The sequence below is a fragment of the Triticum urartu genome, chromosome 4, assembly GCF_003073215.2.
Source record: "Triticum urartu cultivar G1812 chromosome 4, Tu2.1, whole genome shotgun sequence".
Taxonomy (NCBI): Eukaryota; Viridiplantae; Streptophyta; class Magnoliopsida; order Poales; family Poaceae; genus Triticum; species Triticum urartu.
The window spans coordinates 158,938,082-158,956,036 of NC_053025.1; the positions used below are offsets into that span (position 1 = coordinate 158,938,082).

Genomic DNA, 17,955 nt, shown 5'->3' on the forward strand with positions numbered 1-17,955 from the left:
TTAAACTAGATGCGGAGATGAGGTTGAAAGAACTTCTCCGCGAAGAAGAATTGAAGTGGGCGTTGCGGGCTAAGGTCCGCAAAGTTGTCCAGGGGGAAGTGAACACTCAATTTTTTCACTTGATTGCTAATGGCAAGCACATGAAGAAGAGAATCTTTCAGCTTGAACAAGATGAAGGAACTATTTTAGAACAGGACAACCTAAAACTTTACATAACCGAGTATTATAAGCAGTTATTTGGACCTTCAGAGGATAGTTGTGTGTCCCTCGATGAGTCCAGGATTGAGGATGTGCCTCAACTAACTGCTAATGATAATGATATCTTGGTTGCCCCGTTCTCGGAGAAGGAGGTGTTTGATGCTATAGCGCAGATGAAAAACAATAAGGCTCCCGGGCCAGATGGTTTCCCGGCGGAGTTCTACAAAAAGTGTTGGCATATTATTAAGGGGGATTTGCCACCAATGTTCCATGATCTATTCTATGGACAGCTTCAGTTATTTCACTTAAATTTTGGAACAATAACACTACTTCCTAAGAAAACAGATGCTGTGAGAATCGAGTAGTTCAGGCCGATCTGCCTTCTCAATGTTAGTTTCAAAATATTCACCAAGGTTGGGACTAATCGGCTCACACAGATTGCGCATTCTGTGGTGCAGTATTCCCAAACTGCTTTCATGCCGGACCGAAACATCCTAGAGGAGGTGGTGGTCCTTCATGAAACACTCCATGAAATTCACTCGAAAAAACTAGATGGAGTTGTTTTTAAGGTGGATTTCGAGAAAGCGTACGATAAAGTCAAATAGCCATTCCTCCAACAGGCATTGCGTATGAAAGGATTTGATGAAGCCTGGCGCCGCCAGGTTGAATCGTATACGCAAAAAGGGAGTGTTGGAAATGACGATTTAGGTCATTATTTCCAGACACATAAGGGCCTGAGACAAGGGGATCCGATGTCTCCTATCCTGTTCAACATTGTAGTTGATATGTTGGCAATTATGATAGGAAGGGCTAAAGAGGCTGGTCAAGTGGGCGGCCTGGTACCTCATCTCGTGGATGGAGGTGTGTCCATCCTTCAGTACTACGATGATACAATCATTTTTATGGAGCATGACTTGGCCAAAGCGAGAAATACGAAGCTGGTGTTATGCTTATTTGAACAATTGACCGGGCTAAAGATTAACTTTCATAAAAGCGAGTTGTTCTGCTTTGGTAGAGCCAATGACGAACAAGAGGCATATAGGCAATTGTTTGGGTGCGATTTGGGGGCTTTAACTTTCACATACTTAGGAATACCAATCCACCATCATAAGCTGACAAACAGAGAATGGAAGTGCATCGAAGACCGATTTGAAAAGAAACTGAGTTGCTAGAAGGGCAAGCTCATGTCATATGGAGGCCGACTAATTCTGATTAATTCGGTTCTCACGAGTATGCCTATGTTTCTTTTGTCGTTCTTCGAAGTCCTAGTTGGAGTTAGGAAAATACTGGATTTTTATCGATCACGATTCTTTCGGCTGGGTGATGAACTAAAAAGAAAATACCGTCTAGCCAAATGGGATATCATCTGTAGATCGAAAGACCAAGGGGGTCTTGGTATTGAGAATCTTGAAGTTAAGAACAGATGTCTTCTCAACAAGTGGCTGTGGAAGTTATCAAGTGGGACTGATGCCACTTGGGCGCAAATCCTTCGTGGCAAGTATCTTCAAACCAAAACTTTGTCTCAGGTGACAGTAAGGTCGATTGATTCTCCTTTTTGGAAAGGGGTTATGAAAGTCAAACTATCCCTGTTTAATAGGGCAAAGTTTATTATTGGTAATGGTGCTAGTACGCGATTCTGGGAGGATACTTGGCTCGGAGAGACACCCTTAGCCATTCAATACCCGTCTTTGTATCGTATTGTTCAACGACGTGAGGTGTGTGTTGCCACGGTACTTCAATCTATCCCCCTTAATATTCAGTTCAGAAGGGTGCTAGTGGGCAATCGTTGGGGACAATGGCTCCTTCTAGTAAGTAGACTGATGGAGGTTCAACTTTCTCAACAACCCGATGAATTACGCTGGAAGCTTACTAGGTCTGAAGTATTTATAGTTAAATCAATGTATGTTGATGTTATCAATTCAAACTCGATTCCTAGTTCCAAACATGTTTGGGCTGTCAAAGTCCCTTTGAAAATCAAAGTGTTTATGTGGTTTGTCCATAAACAAGTTATTTTAACCAAGGACAACTTGACAAAGCGTAATTGGACAGGACCTACTAGGTGTAGTTTCTGTGATCGGGATGAGTCGATCAAATACCTTTTTCTTGATTGCCCGCTAGCCAAAGTCTTATGACGGACGGTCCATATTGCTTTTAATATTACTCCATCGAGTTCTATCAACACGTTATTTGGAACGTGGCTTAACGGGATAGAACCCAGTTAGCGAGACATATTCGCGTTGGAGTCTGCGCCTTGTTGTGGGCACTCTGGAATTGCAGAAATGATTTGGTTTTTAACAGAACAACACACATTCATTTTTTGCAGGTTATTTTCCGAGCCACGGTGTTGATCCGTTCGTGGTCGCTACTCACTCCGACGGAGGCCAGGGAGCGTTTGGTTACTGGATCTATCCGCTGGGAGATGGTAGCTCGGGATATCTTCAGCCGGTTTGGATGGCGGTCATGTAATATGATAGGCAATTAGTTTACCTATCTCTCTTTTGCCAGCCAGTTGTGGCGTCCTTGATTTGGCTAGTTTGTCTTCTAGCCCTTTTGGCTATGTGTGAGCTTTTTTTATTTTCATTTGGAGACTTTTAAGACCTTGTTGGAACCTTTTTATTTGTTTAATAAGATGGTCGTATACATCGTTCTGATGCAGAGGCCGAAGAGTCCCCCCTTTTCGAAAAAAATGAGGCAGAAGGCACCTATTTCATATTTACTTTTCTGTGAAGGAAATCAGTGCAAATGCTCTTGGCGCATAAATGTGGAGTTGCTATTTCGATTCTTTTCTCATGTTTGCAGCTCTGGAATGCACACCTTATATTTAACACTAGAGGCAGAAGGCGCGGTGGCACTTTGAGCCCGCTCGTACACAACTCGATAAATAGCTTGGTGAACCAAGGGGATCAGACAGAGAGAAACGCAGCTAGGAATCGTAACAAATCTGATAAATGTTTGACATAGCACAAATGGTTAACATCATGAGAGCAGTGTGATGAAAAAGCAATCCAGAAACAAGAGAGGAGGGGAGCGCCGAGATCTCACAGCAATTAGGGACTCTGGGCCATCGGATCGAAATCTCTTCGCAGTACAGACCTTCGGATCTCGGGTTGATTTCCTGTGAGCCGTGCGATCTCGGTCACGATCGTTCTCAACCGTCCGATAAAATTTCAATTGCATCGAAATGTAAATACTTTGCCCCCACCAAGGTATTTCCGTCTTTTCGCATCCCAGAAGAGGGGTGCCGACAGGGCACCCAGCGCGTCGTCCTCTCTGCTCCTCTCCTCACTCCCCCCCTCCTCTTTGCTCCCCACTTCCCTAACCCTAGCCCCTTTCTACGCCGCCGCCGCCCGTTCCCTCGCCCTCTCCTGGCGCCACCCCCGTCCCTCCTCCTCTCTCGTCACACAGCCGCCCCGCCACCCACCGCCTCGAACCGCGAGCGGAGGGAGGACGATGAGCACGACGGCGACGGTGGCAGGGAGCAGTAGCAGCAGCAGGCCTTGGGCAACGCCGACGAGCGACGAGCAGCAGCGGAAGGAGGACGAGGAGCACGAAGGCAGCGGTGGCAGGGAAGTGGTGTAGGGCGCCGCCAGGGCCGTGCTGGAGCGGCTCGACGTGCCGGCCACGTGCTCCGAGGAGCCGGCTTCTAGCAAGGTGAGCCCCCTTTGCTTGGATCTGCCTATGCTAGATCTGTCCAGGATTTATGCGATTAGATCTCCCGTCGTTGCTCACTCCCATCCTACCCTCTCTATTCAGTTCCCCCCTCTCAAGCCATTTGAACTGAATTTTGTAGCACTTGGTAAGGTACAGAAAAGAACATGTACTATGTATTAGCATATTTGCTATTGGCTTGATCAAACTTCGGTTGTATAATAATAATCTTTGTGGTAATGAGTATAAGTGGCAGCGAATGTTCTTTCTCTTTTACTTTAGAATGGACATACTAAAACATCAGTTTATTCCTACTGAATTACTTTTGACCTATGAAAAACCATGTGTGTTATTTGACCTTTTAGATAATAATGTGAGATGTGTGCATTGCTTCATGCTTCAGGTTATTCTGAAGTCTGTGCTTCGTGACAAGTTGGAACTATTGCCTTTGGCCATATTTCATGGGATGTTGTACTTTTTTGCGGGGTCAAGTAACATGTATGAACATTATTGATGGTCCTGCTTGCACTCATGGTTAAGTGAACCTGACAGGTTCCACTAGCTCCGTTGCCGATACTGACTGAATTTTCACCTTTTTTACCATTCATGGATTAATGGCTCGGATGAATGCACCAACAATAGCCCCCTGGAAAACGAAATTCCAACTTTGATTACATGGAGTCCAGGAGGAAATGAGGTCGTTTCTGGACGGATCATGGGATAACTGGACATCAAGGTTTACTCTTTAGCTGATCTGCTATTGAAATGTTTTATGCAGTTCTGGAAATGACATGCGAAAATACTAAAAAATCGATATGATTACTTCAAGAAGGTGTTAGAGAGATCTGGGAAAGATCATGCTGTATCGTTGGTTCTGACATCTCGAATATATCATTGCAAGATGATTGTTGATGGGGTGCCGAGACATATGTCTGAACTACCTCATGTGACTGATGAAAGAGGGCAGGTGGCCGACCCCCTTGATATCCATGCCAGTAAGGATTATATATGTCCGTTTTAGCATTTTGTTCATATATATGCCATTCAGTAATGACTGCAGTCTCTAGATTTGGATTCAGAGATACTGTAGTGTGTGCCCTATGCTGAATATTATAATTGTAGGAGCTTGCAGTCAAGCTGATTTATTGTCTCGAGAAGTGGGCATTGGGAGTTGTTAATTGGCTGAACATGTACCTTCTGGGAGTTGTTTTATTTGATGGTCTGGTAAGTGACTTGCTTCCAGCAATGGTTAGTTGTTTTTATATTTTGTTACGGCTACTAGATGGGTGATTGAGATTGAGACTGTATTCAACTGTTGATTTTCTTGATGTGCCTAAATTTGGTATGAGGTGTTTGTGTGTTTGGATGCTCTTCAACTTTTCTGGTTATACTAGATACTAATCTACAATTCTATATATGCCATGCTATTCGACTTTTCATTTTCTTGATCTACCTGAATTGGTACTATAGAGATGTCTGATGTATGCGTGCGCGTGTGTGTGTGTTTAGGCAGTTTAGCCTCCTATTCGTTTCAACACTTGGTTTTGCTTTTAGGAGAATCAAGGAGGTTCTGTTAGGAGAATTTCCTTTTGGTTTCCATGGTTAATTAATCCTGGGACTATTCAAAAATGTAGATATCTTCAGTATATATCTAAAGAATTGTGTGTTCATGGGCAACTATACGTTGTTTTGTCTCATGTACATCAAGAGAATTGCTAAAAATACTTACTGAAGATGAAAATGTAGATTGTACTACTGAAACTCAAAATATTGTTTACCCTTGGGGCCTTCTGAGATATCAGTGTACCATCGTGGTGTTATATTTTGCATTGTGTTGTCTTTTTTATTAGTTTCAGGTTCAGCTGCCTTCGTATGTGCATATTCTTTTGGTATAATCATAGAACGAGATAGTCGATTCATCTTCTTTTGCCGTTTGGGATGGTACTTTCGTCCGAATAATAAATGATTGGATGTAGGGAGAGGGGCTGTATCTCGATACCCTGTCCTCATCATGCTAATTGCATGTAATCTTTTTCTCTTTCATATATCTGTTGGTAGTTTTTCTTTTTGAGGTTGTTATGTCCTCTCCTGATTATTCCTGTCCCGATGATTAATTCTAAGAGAAGTGCTTAGGTACCCCCCCGCCCCGCCAACAAAACATAGAAGGGCAGAAAGGTCATATGGAAGAAATGTATACCCACCTCGTATCGTAGATGTACAATCCCGGTCATACGAATAAACGTGACTAAGAAGGAAAAAAAACTTGCACGACCACTTGATCGATCCTGCCTGCCGCCCGACTAGAGAAAAAAAAAAACGCTGATCGATCAGGCCTGCCGCACGGCGATCACGCGGCGGCTGATCTGGATCGTCACGGGTGGGATGAGGAGTGGAAGACCGCTGTCGCCGGTGGCTGGCCAAGTGTTGGACGTCGCCGTTCTTCGCGTCGATGGCCGCCTCTAACCAGCCCAATCTCCCACGCCGGCGGTTCCAACCCCGTCGTCTCCCACATCATGGTCGGCGGTTAGGCAAGTGGCCGGCCACGTCTTGGACATCTCTGTCTTCCGCAACGACGCCGCGTTCGCCGCATGTAACCGTCCGGACGTCCCATGGAGCCTACCACACTCGTCCAAAATGCCGACGTTGACCTAACTTGTCCGCCGCTGCGGCTCCGTCAGGTACTCCCTCTTGTGGATTCATCGTCTTCCACGTCGCTGCCGTCTTCCACGTCGCTGCCGTCTTGAATCATGCCGGAGGCCCATGCCTCAAGGCCCCATCGGCGTTGACGGACGACATCGATACCACCGCTGAAGGTTTGTCATCTATCCCACATAAGCTATAAATATCCTATACCACTGCTACTTCTTTAGGGGGGAAATCAGAGGGATCTTCATTAGCATTGACATTGTGTGGTCTACAATATTGACTAGCAACATAATATTGTCATGGAAATCACTGGTGCCAAAGTTTACACGCAAGTCATGCAACTATACACAAAGTACAATCCAGCAGAAGAAATTTCGTTGTAGCACCTATGTACATGAGTCAGATTTAGAAAGAAATCGTTTTAAATGCTCATAGGTTAAATGTTGCAATTTATTCATCTATATGTCCCAGTGCATGAACTTGGAATTTAACATGTGATAATGTGTTTTTCAATGATGTGCAGTGTTGGTAGTAACATGTGTTTAAATTGACGAAGAAACCTCATTTACAACTGATGAGAATGGTACAAATGATGTCAGTCGGACCGATAACGATCCTAGTAATGAAGATGACAAACAACAGCGATAACGATTCGTGGTCATAATATGATATCTTACCTTCAGAGGATTTTGCAAATAATGAACATGGTGCAAACAGTGAAAAAGGTAAGTGAAGTCTATTTGATTCCAGTTTTCAATTGGCAGAGTACCGTATGTGTAATAATTTGTCTGTGTTTTTAATTTACAAGAAGATGTGGACGTTGAGAATGAGCAAAATAATCATGAGGAATCGTGGGCCGATAACTTGAGCCAGGTTCGTTCAAACATTTTGTACCGTGCATGGTAGTTTGTAATAGATCATAAATACTGACATAGTTTCATATGTAATTTTTTTAGGAGGGCTCAGATGGTCTTGATGGTGGCGACGACGAAGCAGAGATGGACATTGAGGAGGCTCAATACCAACAACAGAAGTTGGAGACACATTGGAAGGTCATGGCTATGTCTTTTTGGCCACAAGGGGATGCATACATATTCTACAACAAGCATGCCAAAGAACATGGGTTCAGCATCAGGAGAGAGAAGATGAAACGAGGGAAGGGTGCTTTAGGAATAATATGGTTCAGGCGGTTTGTTTGCTCTAGGGCAGGGAGAAGGCAGAGGAAAATCATAACCATGGAGGGTCGCACCCGTAGGCTTAGACCCGAGACTCGATGCGAGTGCGGTGCGTAGATGGTGGTGAAATTGGACAGGGCACGTGGAGTTTGGTTCGTCGTGTCATTCGTGGATGATCACAACCACGTGATGGCTCGACCCAATGAGGTTTGTTTTCTGTGGTCACACAGACGGATTGGAGATGGCACGAGGGCAGAGATACTGGGTATGCAAGGGGTTGGAATCAGTAAGCATATAATGGTGGACAACTTCATCAGTAGGTGCGGTTTGTACGAGAAATGCGGACTTATTAGGCGGGACGTGTACAACCTTTGCTGCTGGGAGAAAATGAAGCTCATTGCAAAGGGTGATGCTGAGACAGCAGTGGGCATTATGAGGAGTAGAAAGCAGAAGGACCCAGACTTCTTTGAGTATGTGCTAGATAAGGAAGCACGGTTGAAGTGTATGTTCTGGTGCGATGCATAGTCGTGGAGGGACTATCAGGACTACGGAGATGTGGTCATGTTTGACAACATGTATAAGATGAACAGATATGGTATCCCGTTCGCCCCCTTCGTCGGTGTTAATAACCACCGTTGCACAACAGTTTTTGGTTGCGCCATTGTTTCCAACGAGACCGAAGCGACGCATGTGTGGCTGTTCCATACTTTTATGAGGGCAAACTGTCAGCAGAAGCCAAAGTCAATTATCACAGACGGTGACGCTGCAATGATCTGAGCGATTTGGAGTGTCCTTTCAGATGTTCTCCATCGTATTTGCTCGTGGCATATCGAGAAAAATATGCAGACACCTACATTACAAGTCACTGGATGAGTTCAGATCGCTCCTGTACTATGCCACCTGTCAAGAGAACTTTGAGGAGAGATTTTTTTGACTATTGACTTTGAGGAGAGATGGACTGCCTTTGTCAATAAATGGAAGACGGATAAAATTGAAGAGTGGCTGAACAGGATGTATAGGAAGAGGAGACTCTAGGCAGCATCATATCTTTCAGATGAATTTTTTCTTGGTATGCGTAGTAACCAGAGGGGCGAAAGCCTGAACTCCTCCCTTCACCTTGACCTCAACTATGGTATGACCATAGTTGATTTGGTAGTGCATTATGAGAACTGCATAATTTGCCTCCGTTAGAACGAGGTGCATGATGACTGCGAGGCTAATCAGAAAGTACCACCGGCGGTTACTGAATATAAGGACATTGAGGAGCATGCTGCCAAAGTATTCATTCCTGCTAATTTCTACATTCAGCAAAATGATTTGAAGATGAGAGAACTGGAGATTTTTGAGACGCTAGTGAGAATTGAGCGTCAGACCTTCATCGTGACATGGCAGAATAACCACAAGTTCAGGTATAATGTTGTGTATGAATCAGGTAACTCGGAGAACTGTATCATGCATGTGTCACATGATGGTTCGAAAAGGGCTGCCTTGCAAACACATTCTCTTTGTTTTGCATCATCTTAAATTGTCTGAAATACCAAAGTGTTGTGTCCTCCATCGATTGTCGAAAGATGCGAGAGATAGGTTGCAGTGCAGCGCAAGGGTGATCTTTTTGGTTGGGGTTGGTCCGGGCCAGAGGAGAGAGAACAGTATACTCAAGTGAGCATAAAATCTGCAGAAGCTGCTCATGTTGCAGCAAATGATCCCTTCTTGTTTTATGAATTGATGAAGTGCCTAGACGATATAATAGCAAGGAAGAAGATCCCGGAAGTGGAACTCATATGACACAGAAGGTGTGCTCTAATTGTGGAGCAGGCAATTCAAGCGGAAGAAGGTGCAACAGGTATACGTGATCCTGAGAAAGTTTCAACGAAGGGTGCACCTAAGAAAGGCCGGTCAAAGGGTGGCCTGATGTTACGAAAAATGGTAGACCAAATTTTTTTAGCGAGAAGCAAAGTGGTCCATTGTGCAGTCTTTGTCATTTCCCAGGTCATAACAAGGCGACATGTAGTCTAAACGAGAAGTAAGTTTTACATTCTTATTTTAGTTATGTTGTTTGTTTGGTTTTACCGACTATATTTTCTCACACGATTCTTTATATTTCGTTCAGGAACCGGGCATAGAGAAGTGGCTTCGATTGTGGGAAGAAGAAAACTGGTTACACGAGTCATGTCGGAATAACCTATATTGTTATTTATTTATGTGAACATGTGTGCGGCACCAAGAAACTTAATAAGTGTTTTGTTTATGTTTCTCAAAATAACTATGTGAATATCTATCATATGTACTGAATTATGATTATCAAAATATTTATGTGAACATCTTTCCTATGTACTGAATTAATTGCCATGTTTTCTGTTATGTTTCGTGTGAAGAAGTTCATAGTTTTAACATACTGTATATTTTGTTTGTTTACCGTACTGTATATGTTCTGTTTAAAGGAAAAAAATGAAAAAAAATGCCCGACCAGCAGCTGGACCGCCAGTAGGTATATTTTTCACCCAAATCAAGCACAACAGTGCGACTCGGGAGGTCAAATTGACCACTACGGGCCCAACAACAGGGTCCAACGGGGCTGGAAGGATATGTAACGGAGGAGTTCAACAAGTACGCCGCGCCCGGTTATTTAAGCTGGTCGAGGCGCCCCCGCGCTTTCGAGGTGGTACTAAACCAGTGACCAGCTGCAGCGCACGCGGGGAGGGGGGGACCGCGCGGGTGAACTATGGGCCAGCCCAGTTGGCGGGGGAGAGGTCGCGCGTGGGGCGAGGGGGCCAATCGCGCTGGGCTTCAAATTTTCGCCGACCCACGAACAAGGCAGTGCATGCCCCGTGCAAGCCGTGGCGCCCGCACATGTGAGGTTTACTCCCACCTCGAAAGCGGGGAGGCGCCTTGACCGGCTTAAATAGCCGGGCGCGGCATACATATCGAACTCTTCTGTTACATATCCTTCCAGCCCCATTGGTTCTTGCTGCTGGGCCCGTAGTGGGCCGATTTGACTGCCCGAGTCGCCCTGTTGGGCTTGATTTGGGTGGAAAAATATACCTACTACCGGTCTAGCTGCTGGTTGGGCATTTTTTACTACGCCAGGACATTTTTTCCTTTAAACAGAAAAGTGTAGTCATAAATTTCACAAAGGCATAATCACTTCAAACAGAAAATCAGTAGCGATGCACAATCAATTGTAACAATAGCAAAATTGTCTCAATCACCAAATAGGCATAATTACAATAATAAATTTGTCCTAGTCACCAAATAGCCATAATAATCTACGTGGGAAAACAGAGATTGTGGAATTATTACAATAATAAAAGAGATGGTACGAACCACCGAATAGGCATAATCATCTACGTGGCTAAAGCCAAAATTCTGCCATTATTACAATAATGAAATTGTGCCAAGTAACGAATAGGCATAGTCATGTGGGGGGCAAAAACCCTACACACTTTCTCGCACTTATTGCTTCTCCATAATTTTCAGAATCTTCTCCTTCACCCTCGTCAATGTGTTGCTCTCTAAAAATAGTATTTCCGCGAGAATGCGTCCCCTTGAAAAATTAATCTCTTCCTGGTCAAAGTCATATCTAAAGTCATCCTCGTCCCAGAGTTCGATGCATTTCATCACGAAAAGTCCACAAGACACTCTGAAAATAAAAATGCTAGTCAAGTCATGATGGAAAACACAATTACATATGCATTCGAGTATGAGCTTACCTGTAATGTTGTCTCGGCATTTTGTACTCCCTTATTGGTAGTTAGACACATTTGGATGATCTGTACCTATAGCAGAGTTTACCTTATTGTATCTGTAGCAATTTCTGCCCTCTGAAATAGAATTGTCACAACAATATTAAGCACGTACAAAGTGAACACCTTACGAACGTACAAATGTATTTGTGTTATGCAAAATTGTTAAGTTACCATCATAGCAATCTTCGAACGAACTGCCTTGCTGATTTTACCAGTAGAACTTAGAACTTGAAACTCTTTCTTCATATTGTGCATCTCAACGGTTATCCAATGATTATTGTTCAAATTAAAAGGGAAAATGCCTACAAAACGGTTAGGTTATTTATATAAAGATCGTTATGTACTGTGAAGAGTCGTTTGAAATGCAAATACCTTCTATTTTGCGAAGTACTCATCAACTACTCTTGACACAATTTTCGATTCTTTCGTGAAATATTCCATGTAGTTCATGTTCAAGTTCTTCAACTTTCCTTCAGTGTGCTGTATAAGGCAGTGTGACACCCATGATGTTAGAACATGATGATCAGACACAGGAGTACGACTCTGCATGTGGTTGGAATAACAATTGATGACCTATCAAAATTGAGAAGGCACAAAATGATAGTTAGAAAATGTACTTAATACAACATAAGTGTATAAGAACATAAAATAATGCTCATACTTAGAGCGCCATTCAACCACTGGCACGAAGTGATGGCTCGAAGCATTTCCACCGTACACGTTTCCACACCTATTCCCGTTATGTGGACCATAGTCTGTGCACAATGCTTCCGCGAGCCTGCTAGCGTGTCAATATAAACCCTCACGCCCTCTATGTGATTCTCATTAATAAAGTCTGTACTAATGAGAACATCACATATACAAAACAGACCTACAAAAATGAGCGGACATGTAGTTAATTAACTACAAATGTTAGGACATAAAAAGCTTTACAAATATTTTACAATTAACTTACTTTTTTTCACACGTTTGCATCGACCGTCCTGCTGGTAGGGGGACCGACAATACTTTGACTGTTGCCGTTTCCGCTTCACATCATGCTCCTTAGTCTCATTATTAATCGCTTCCTTCATTATTGTTGTCAGACTAGGGTAACTACCTTCTGCTGAATTTTTAGCGCTAGACCCGCCTGATACTGCATTTTCTTTCTGTGGGTTTCTAGTAACAGAAGGAAAATCATTCATGCCTAATGATGGTGTTGCTTCCTTGGGTGAACCATTATCCTCAATAATGAAGCGGTCGTTTTCTTCACCTTTACCGGGTGTAGTGGACTGCACGCCTATGTCATTGGGAAAGTCCGTACCATTTGCACCCATGAAGGATGCTTCCATCTCCTCCTCCGCGCATTCTTCCAAAGGATTTGAAGTAACTTCCGTATAATATTTTGGCTTGTACTTTCTCACCCACTCATCACTATCGTGCGCAAAAGCGCGCTCATCATGGAAGCCCCCCACTTCGCTTAACCAGCAAACCCTTCTTACTTAGCTTTGTTGGGAACACAGCATGCAATTTCAAAAATTTCCTACGCTCACACAAGATCTATCTAGGAGATGCATAACAATGAGAGGGGGAGAGTGTGTCCACGTACCCTCGTAGACCGTAAGCGGAAGCGTTTGGCAGTGTGGTTGATGTAGTCGAACTTCTTCTCGTTCCGACCAATCAAGCACCGAACGTACGACACCTCCGAGTTCTACACACGTTCAGATCAATGACGTCCCTCGAACTCTTGATTCAGCAAAGTGTCGAGGCAGAGTTCCGTCAGCATGACATCATGGTGACGGTGATGGTGAAGTGATCCGTGCAGGGCTTCGCCTAAGCACTACGACAATATGACGGAGGCGTAAACTGTGGAGGGGGGAGGGGGGCGGCACACGGCTAAAAATCATTGGTGTGTGTTCTAGCGATGCCCCCCTCATATACATAGGTTGGAGGGGAGGAGAGGCAGCCAAGGGGGAGCTCCAAGTAGGAGGAATCCTACTTGGGGTCCTCCCAATTCGGCCTCCCCCCTTTCCTATTCCTATTCGGAGTAGGAAGGGAAGAGGGGGAAGGGGGAATCCTATTCCCTTTTTCCTTTCCTCCTTCCCCTTTTCTACACCAATTTGACCAGCCCATATTGGGGGGAGGGGCACCAGCCCCTTTGTGGCTGGCGTGTTTCTCCTCTTGGCCCATAAGGCCCATATCTTTTGCCGGGGTGCCCGGAACCCCTTCCGGTGACCCGATAAGTACCCGGTGCATCCCAAAACACTTCCGGTGTCCAAATACCATCGTCCTATATATCAATCTTTACCTCTCGACCATTTAGAGACTCCTCGTCATGTCCGTGATCTCATCCAGAACTCCGAACAACGTTTGGTCACCAAATCACATAACTCAAATACAAAATTGTCATCAAACATTAAGCGTGCGGACCCTACGGGTTCAAGAACTATGTAGACATGACCTAGACACCTCTCCGGTCAATAACCAATAGAGGAACCTAGATGCTCATATTGGTTCCTACATATTCTACGAAGATCTTTATCGGTCGAACCGTTATGACAACATACATTATTCCCTTTGTGATCGGTATGTTACTTGCCCGAGATTCGAACGTCGGTATCTTCATACCTAGTTCAATCTCGTTACCAGAAAGTCTCTTTACTCATTCCGTAATACATGATCCTACAACTAAATCATTAGTCACATTGCTTGCAAGGCTTATTATGATGTGCATTACTGATGGCAGCTCGAACTACGTCGGTATTTCCCCGGAGAGGGACGGATGATGCAGCACAACGGTGGTAGGTATTTCCCTCAGTTTTGAAACCAAGGTTATCGAACTAGTAGGAGAACCAACACAATGTAAACAGCCCCTACACACAAATAACAACACCTCGCAACCCGACGTGTTAAAGGGGTTGTCAATCCCTTTCGGGTAATGGCACCAGAAATTGGTGCGTGACAGTAAAAAGATTGTAATAGATTAGATAAATAGATCGCAAATGAAATAAAGTGCAACAAAGTATTTTTGTATTTTTGGTTTAATAGATCTGAAAATAAAGGCAAGGAAAAAGTAGATCGCAAAGGCAAATATATGAGAAATAAGACCCGGGGGCCGTAGGTTTCACTAGTGGCTTCTCTCAAGAAAAATAGCAAATGGTGGGTAAACAAATTACTGTTGGGAAATTGATAGAACTTCAAATAATTATGACAATATCCAAGGAATGATCATTACATAGGTATCACATCCAAGATTAGTAGACCGACTCCTGCCTGCATCTACTACTATTACTCCACACATCGACCGCTATCCAGCATGCATCTAATGTATTAAGTTCATGGAAAAACATAGTAATGCAATAAGAACGATGACATGATGTAGACAAGATCCATTTATCTATATGGCGGTAGATATAGGTCTGGTCTTTTTATCCTTAGTAGCAACGATACATACGTGTCGGTTCCCTTTCTGTCACTGGGATCAAGCACCGTAAGATCGAACCCACTACTGGGCACCTCTTCCCATTGCAAGATAAATAGATCGAGTTGGCTAGACAAAAACCAAATATCGGAGAAGAAATACGAGGCTATAAGAGATCATGCATAAAAGAGATCAAAGAAACTCAAATACTTTCATGGATATAAAAACATAGATCTGATCATAAAAACTCGAACTTCATCGATCCCAACAAACACAACGCAAAAGAGTTACATCATATGGATCTCCAAGAGACCATTGTATTGAGAATCAAGAGAGAGAGAGATGAAGCCATCTAGCTACTAACTAAGGACCCGAAGGTCTACAAAGAACTACTCACGCATCATCGGAGAGGCACCAATGGAGGTGGTAAACCCCTCCATGATGGTGTCTAGATTGGATGTAGTGATTCTGGACTCTATGGCGGCTGGATGAATATTTCGTCGACTCCCCTAGGGTTTTGGGAATATTTGGGTATTTATAGAGCAAAGAGGCGGTCCGGGGGCACCCAAGGTGTGCACAACCCACCGGGGCGTGCCAGGGCCTCCCAGCGCGCCCTGGTGGGTTGTGCCCCCCTCGGGGCACCAACCAGGTGCAACCAGGGCCCATTGCCTTCCTTTTGGCCCATAAAAAAATATTCGTAAAGTTTCGTGGCATTTGGACTCCGTTGATATTTATTTTCTGTGATGTAAAAAACATGGAAAAGACAACAACTGGCACTTGGCACTATGTCAATAGGTTAGTCCCAAAAAATGATATAAAATGACTATAAAATGATTATAAAACATCCAAGATTGATAATAAAACAACATGGAACAATCAAAAATTATAAATACGTTGGAGATGTATCAATTACCGAGAGGGCCCAGAGATACCTCCACGATACTCGGAGTGACAAATCCTAATCTCGATCTATGCCAACCCAACAAATACCTTCGGAGGTACCTGTAGAGCATGTTTATAATCACCCGATTACATTGTGACGTTTGATAGCACACAAGGTATTCCTCCGGTATCCGGGAGTTGCATAATCTCATAGTCGAAGGAATATGTATTTGACATGAAGAAAGTAATAGCAATAAAACTAAACGATCAGTATGCTATGCTAACGGATGGGTCTTGTCCATCACATCATTCTCCTAATGATATGACCCCGTTCATGTGGGGACCCCGACTCATAAGTCGTGATCACCGAATGCACGTGTACAGTGATCCCAGAGATCAATGCTCACTGAACACACAGAAGCTGAATAACAAGAGTCTTACATCCATACATACCGTTTTACACAAGCAGGACCATTATGGTCAAGTCTTGAGTGTATCATTGCAGCGGAAATCTTCAATAACAACTTGGACCCATGCCATCTGCCTTAACCCTACAGGCATTCTGACTGGGAAGCGTCCTAGCTCGCATGTTCATCGCTGAAGTATTCTTCATTATGTCCTATTCTTTCATGCCTGGCCAATAAAATAACCAGTGGCAAGCCAATGAGTACTTTGAATGTACTCGCAAGCAACCCAAGGGTGATAACAGAATAATTATGCAAGGCACTACTGCTAATTTTGGCATTTTTGCGGAAAGCTAGTTTTTCTCATGCAAGTATGATCAACATTTATCAAGAATACGAATGCGTCTGCAACAAGTATCAGGAAGTTACAGACATCAATATCGAGAGAGAGTTATGAACAACTCATGCTCAAGCTCATCGTGACTTCCTCACGAATCACGTCAATATTTTTACCAAACCGTGTTGTTTGTCAGAAACATATGGACGTAGTCTAAGCAGCACCACCCAACTGTCCTTGACCGTGGACACGGCTATTCGAATAGTTTTACACTCTGCAGAGGTTGCACACTTTACCCACAAGATCCGGGGAACTTCCATGTCATCCACGACCCGCGGTACCTCAAGTACCCGGGGTAAGCACCCGATCACTATCTTTCCCTAGACGATACTAACATAGAGTCCACTCGATTGGTAGTAACCCCCGTGCCCAACATTTCACAACTTAAAATTGTGGAGCCTCGCTCTCATATTCATCACATACCACTGGCACGGGGTACCAAGGGTGTGTCCGGTGCCCCATAAAAATGTTCTTGGCCGCCCTACCTGGCACGACCCCGTCCCGAGAGAGAGCACCAACTCTCCCCCGTCACTAGTAATGCGGGCTCCAAGCTAGTATCGGCCTAGGTAATCAATAATGCCCTTTCCCATACAAGGGTAGAGTGGTTGCGCATGTAAGGTTGGGACAGTCGACAAATCTTAAATCTAATCCGTCTCTGTAAACAACAATTTTATCGAGCCTCGGTACACTACCTCTCCACCAAGTAGTGACCTAGTTCATCATCATCTCCCGGGGGCATTAGTGGCACCCACTGGGCTTTTTTGCAAGTATGTCAAACCACACTTGTTTTTTTTCATGCATAACCCTGACCCACTTTGCGTAGCCATTTACTATAGCATATTTCTACAACCCACCAACACAACTCTAAGCAAGGGTAGAGTCATGAACAATGCAAGTATTAATGGAGTATGCAACGGAGGCAAGCCTAGCAAGGTTGCCATTCAAGGTATATCATGCACTCAGTGAAGCAACGAAAATGCCATCATGATGTAAAATGGTTCATCATGGTCAAAGGGCTGCTTGCCTGTTTTAACAAAGTCTTCGAGGTCTTCAAATATCTCTGGTCCAACTCCAAGCATTTCGTCTACTTCGTCAACTATCGTTGAAAGCAACCATAATAAGCAACACAACAAGGCAGGAAATGAAAGTGCTCTAAAAATATTGATTTGACTTTTCTAGGACATCTCTGGTTATATGAAAATTAACTAGAGTGGTTTCATTTGAATTGGGTCAGTGGATATTTCTAAACATTTGGATATGATGGAATCAAGGGGTTTATGGATTTGCAAGAGGTGTACAGAAATATTATTTTGAAAAATGAGCAAGGATACCCATTTAACAAGGCATGATTTCAGAAGCATCTAGGAGTTGGTTTCACTGGATTTGGAGTTCAAATGATTTCTCTATGAATTTGCAAAGTTGACAAATATGAAGAAATGGCTCATTATTTTATGTGGGA

The 17,955-nt window shown here is 43.7% G+C and overlaps 1 long non-coding RNA gene across 14 annotated transcripts; it reads left to right on the forward strand.

Moving 5' to 3' along the window:
- The first annotated feature begins 3,418 nt into the window (after window positions 1–3,418).
- Window positions 3,419–9,990, forward strand: LOC125551200. 14 transcript variants are annotated; one of them, XR_007302249.1, is made up of 10 exons: window positions 3,419–3,849; window positions 4,250–4,344; window positions 4,489–4,543; window positions 4,625–4,841; window positions 4,969–5,070; window positions 5,973–6,659; window positions 7,016–7,217; window positions 7,304–7,365; window positions 7,449–9,690; window positions 9,778–9,990. It is a non-coding gene; the product is annotated as an uncharacterized LOC125551200 (long non-coding RNA). The 14 variants fall into 14 exon arrangements; XR_007302250.1 differs by having other exon boundaries at window positions 5,980–6,659; XR_007302241.1 differs by having other exon boundaries at window positions 4,625–5,070.
- Window positions 9,991–17,955: the final 7,965 nt, after the last annotated feature.